The 5,374-nt window shown below is 39.6% G+C and overlaps 1 pseudogene; it reads right to left on the bottom strand.

Moving 5' to 3' along the window:
• Nucleotides 1–1,382: 1,382 nt before the first annotated feature.
• On the bottom strand, nucleotides 1,383–5,374 carry LOC103411836 (uncharacterized; annotated as a pseudogene).

Below are 5,374 nucleotides of genomic sequence, written 5' to 3'. Positions count from 1 at the left end.
AAATTGAAGTCATGAAGCAGCTCAACAAAAATTAAAGTAGGACAAGAATAAAGTAGTTCACTTACAATTGATAAAGTTAATCAGGACACACAGATCAGGAGAAGAGTCAGACTCCCACTTCTCGCTTACCTCCAAGGTGTCTTTTGCCCAACATCTTCCTTATGGCCAATCTTGAAGAAGTACCAGGATTCATTTATGGTCAAGCCAACATCAAAGAACCTACTCAAGTTCGAGAATCCCACCATTGCACGAACTGCATTTGGGGAGCACTGAGCAGACACACATTTCATGGAGCAGATCACTTCCTGGAAAACATGCGGCAGGGGAAAAGTAAATCCCAACACAAAGTAATACGGATGGAATTTGATGGCCCTCTTCCTAGCAGTAGTGCCATCACCGCATGGTTCATGGCCGCTGTCATCTTTCGCCCCTTTCACGCGAACCCCTGATGGAATTGCATGCTTGTATGCCTCAAGAAAAATCTGAAATAGCTCTTCGGAATTGATCTTGACATGCACAGCCTTCAAATAGCCCACCCTCCCGAAAGAACCACCTTGACGTTACAAAAGTAAAGGATATTCATCACCTTTATGATCAGAGGAAGACCTGAAGATCAAACTCGTACAAGGGTTCCATCAACGAACCTGCATCACAAACGCCTCTATCCATAATGGATGGGAGCGCTGGGCCATCTAGCCAAAATGATACATCAGAAAGCACCCAAGGAACATCAGATAGTGACTTTTTAGCCAAGACGACAGCCACAATAACGGTGGTAAAAAACCCTGCAAGCAATGTCATGGATGGTTTGATACGTCGTTGGGATTTTAACTTCTCTAGAACAACCACAGTCGATAAGTGACTTTTTTCCTTCCTTAATTTTTTTCGTTTTCTCCGTAGACAATATGATTGTATTTGTTTGTAACAAAAGTGTCAGGGTTCATGATTTGTGAAATGCTCGTTGGAAAAGGAAAACCCGAACCATAAAATGGAAAAGAATAGAAAGATTGCTGTGAAAAATTGTATTGATTTTAGTTGTAACAAAAAAAATTAAAAAATAAAGGTTTTTTCTGGTTCCAGGTTCTTATTCAGTGTCTACAACAGAAATAATATATTATTTTGTTTTTCTTGGTGTTCTGATGTGGAAATTATATTTCAATATCTTCCTGTCACATGTACCACGTATAATTTTTGTTGATGCAAAAAACCTATGGCTGGTGAGCGGTATCGGGACTTCAGGTGTAAGGGTGAATGCTCTTGATAATGTCTTGACAGAAGGCAACAACTTCCTTGATTAAGTAGAAATTTGAATGTTGATCATTCATGTAAATATAATCGCATTTACAATTTAATTTACAGTACAAGAACTTTCTCCAAAAAAATTAACGTAAATTTAATTGTGTTTAAGTGAATTTGATGAACTTAAAAGGCACACATGTTTACAAGATTATTTTGATTTCCACGTATGTAATGAATTTGATGAATACTGCATTATGCTGCTTCATTCCATCCTGCAACCCCAAAGCAGTCTTTACCAGTGAATGGATCGTCGTGCTGTGATGGCTCATTCCTACGGTACCAGAGAAAATGTTGAAGATGTTGAGTTCTGCGGTTGTCTCTAGCACAAACTCCAGCTCATTTTCCATCCCCAAATCCCTGAAAACTCGGACATTTTTTGGTTTGTCTCTCATTATACAGATTGCCAGCTCTATGGCAAACCTCTTTATTCTTGAAACTTTGATCGGTGGATGCCTGTACTTCTTCAGAATCTGGACTAGTTCATTTGCCACTTCTCCCTTGGTGATTCCGGCTTTCTTAAACATGAGGCGTGATTCTTCAGGAAACAAGAATACTAAAACCGACACTGCTAGTCATACCATTACTTCCTGCAGTTTGTGTTCTTCTGAAGTGATTACCCGAAGCACCTGCAATTGAAGCCAAATGCATAAGAAATGAGTCTCTAGTGCAGAAAAAAAACCCATAGCGCCTTTAATCACATGTTATACTCGATTTGTCAAACTTATATATATATATATATATATATATATATCTGATTCTTCGGCAAGAAAACATTACTCGTACTTAACATATGTTAGTACCGAATAAAAGTAGAGGTAGGTAATGTAGCAAGGAAGAACTTACTTAGGTGATGCATTCATAATTCCCTTCAGCTAGTGGTAACAGTTTGAGTTGTTGTAAGTGCACAGATTCTTAAAAATCCTAGCAGCATTCACGCGAAGCAATTGAACCTCAAGAGCTTCAACGAGGTTTTCAAGTGCTCCCAATTTTAATAACCGTAGACAATTATTCTTGCTCTCTAACACCATCATAGTCAGCGTTTCTCCAGCTTTTGTCCTCACCTATTTATTATTCCCCAGCATTCCCTTGTTGAAGAAAATGTTGAACAACTCCTTAAGAACTCCACCTATTCCACCTACACTCTCAGTTGCATCTGCTTCCAGCGCCAAAAACATTAAGATTTCAATTCCTGATTGTTGCAGCGGATGTTTCTCTCCATATCTCAAAATATCTTTAATATTGCTGATTGTGAAAACTATCTCCGAAAGATTTCACCTTAGGTTCTTTCCTGTGTTTCAGGTCATGCTTGCAAGCTTCTTCATCAACTAGAGTGATCGTTTCAGCGTCAATATCTGATCGTTTGGCATACCAATCACTTCTTTTAGAAGCCTCTTATCAACATGTGTAAAGTTTATGATCTTGGGCAGAAGGCCTTTTATGTTTCCAATCTTCCAACAGATGTCGTGAACACGCATAAGTTTCTTCAAAATAAGTAATCCCAAGTGGTTGAATGTCAACTATCTGTAGTTTGGGTGGTCAGAAATGATCCCTTTTTCACTGATCTCATCAGCTGCACCACTTGAGCTCTTGCAGGTTTGGAGCAGAAATGAGATTGATTTCATTGCGCTGGGAACTCTAGCTACCCGAATGGAGTTTTGAATTTTGCCAGCCAGTTTTGACAAAATATGTGCTGTTGACCGTCTGATTTCCTCCTTTTCTTGATCTGTCCAATTCAAAATCTCAACCAATCAATCAATCACTGTAATATTTATAGCAATCTTCTGCAATGTATCATCCGAATACTATGAATTCATTGAAAATTGCAGAAGAATTTTCGCTCCAATAAGCTTCTCATCGAGGGAATTTGAACCCAACAAGTCTATTCCAAAAGTAATCATATCCATCATCTAGCCATAAAAAATGCTTCCATCAACACACCTCGAATACGCATCATAAAAAAATCTCTTAACCGAAACCAACCCTGAAGGCCCCAAATCACACTCTTTGCTCACCTCCTCCAACAATTTACAATAGCTTATCATAAACTCGTTGTAAGATTTCTCCATAAGAAACAACAGAGCTTATGCCAATTCTAACAAATAAAAAATACTAAGAGGAGATTGCTTGTTCCTCTTGTCAATGTCCCCCTTTGCAACCTTTCCATAGTTGTGTTTCACGAGCTTCATCAGCGAAAGAGCCACGCATGATGAGGCGGACAAGAGCTGGAGCTAGTAGAGTAGCTTACTTATATGCTTGGTGTGAAAAATCCATTGTGCATAAGGCAGGAGAGGGACTTCCGAGCTAGTCTAAGTCTGGACTATCTTTCTTTGACGATTAGAGTTTTGCGATAACTCCGAATTTCCATTAGTCCTCGTAATGTCTCTGCTGCGTTGACTTTGTTTCCTGGCTCCAAGTTTCTGCACAGGCCTAAAAATGCTCTGATGTTGTAGATCACAGCACTTGAGCTGATTCGCAACTCACGAAAGTTGTTCATACCAACGTCGGTTATGGACTATATGGTATGGGGCTGCCACTCCAGCTCATGGCTCATGGCTCATGCTGAAAATTCTTGTCCCTTCTATCAGCAAAATGATTGTGATGAACCAGAAGTCAGTCTGGTCTAATACAATGGCGAAACCACCTAGCACAACCACTGTTGCCTAGATGAAACTAAAGGTTCTTAGGCCGGTTGCTGTCTTTTCAAGCACTGCTAGTCGTAGCGTGAAAAAGGTCAACTTTTCTCTAGTGTTGGAATTGGTTGTGCAATTGGAGGACCAACAGAAGCTGTTGTGCTGCTGTTTGTCTTCTCAATGCTGTTCTGATGCCCAAACACTATGTTGGTCATGGCGATGCTTATTCTATTAAGGCGGCGATGAAATTGAAATCATCAACAACCTGTTAGTAGAAAACGAAATTGAAATCCAATAAGGTGGCTTACCTGTGTGCTCTGACAAGAACTCAAGGACAAACACCACTTCTTTGAAAGTTTCAGGAACTTTGCACTCGGCCATATTTGGTACGAGGGTTGTGACTTGTCCTGTGTCATAAAATCCAACTTCTTTAGGGTTGGTTGTCTCACATCCTCTTTGATGAATTCTTGATATTCCTCAGCCACTTCTTTCTCTTGAATCATTCTTCTTGTTGTACAAAGTTCATTGAACAATTCAACACATTCTGGAACTTGATTTGTTGTACCAAGAATCGGGATATTACTTTGCACCTTTGGAAGGGCTTCCAAGATGTCTTTTTCACGCTCTTCTTCCTTAGAAATCGTGAACCTACAAGGGATAGGGACATTAAGTGGAATGGGGTTAGAAAGAATTGAATTTGGAATAACCTTACCTGAATTAGATAGTGTAGGAGCCTTAGAAGGCTACGGCAAGAGGTGTTCTTCCTTTGCCATGGCTTTATCCACCTTTTCTTCTTCTTGCAGCAGCTGTTCATCCACATTCTGGCTGTGTTTGGACATTTTTGGGTCAGCTCCAACCTCTATACTACTTCCCAAGGTGATAACTTCAGCGATTTCAAAATCCCCCGTTGAATTTACAATAGTTGAGTTGGAGAGTTCACTTCGTTCTTGAATTTGCCTCATGAATTCTGCGATCTCTCCAAGTTGATTTTTCAATTCTCTTATCTCCTTAGCTTGTTTTTGTAAGCCTTGCGTCAAAGAAGTTAGTACATCAAGAATTTTATCATTATTCATGGATATACTTGAATTCGATTGGAATTGTTGTGGGGGAGGCTGTGATGGCTGTTTAGGTCTTGAATAGAACTCCTCAAATTGCTGCCAATATCCGTCTTGTTCAAATTGTTGAGGTTCCCTCCACATAAAATTTGAGTAATCTCTCCAATCTGAATTGTAAGTGTTGGAAAACAAGTTGTTCCTTGATTGATTATGGCCTTGATAACCCCAGGTACCTCCATTCTTAGTTAATTGAGGACGTTGATGAGTTTGATATTCTTGCCTATAGAACACACCAAATGTAGGCACACTTTTCATTGTGGTCATTTCGATATACTGCGACAATTGAGAAGTAAGATTCACCATTTGAGCTTGAAGATTAGCAATTGCCAT

The sequence above is a fragment of the Malus domestica genome, chromosome 12 (genome assembly GCF_042453785.1).
Source record: "Malus domestica chromosome 12, GDT2T_hap1".
NCBI lineage: Eukaryota > Viridiplantae > Streptophyta > Magnoliopsida > Rosales > Rosaceae > Malus > Malus domestica.
The sequence above is the reverse complement of the archived record's forward strand: the minus strand, read 5'-3'. Positions and strand labels throughout refer to the sequence as shown.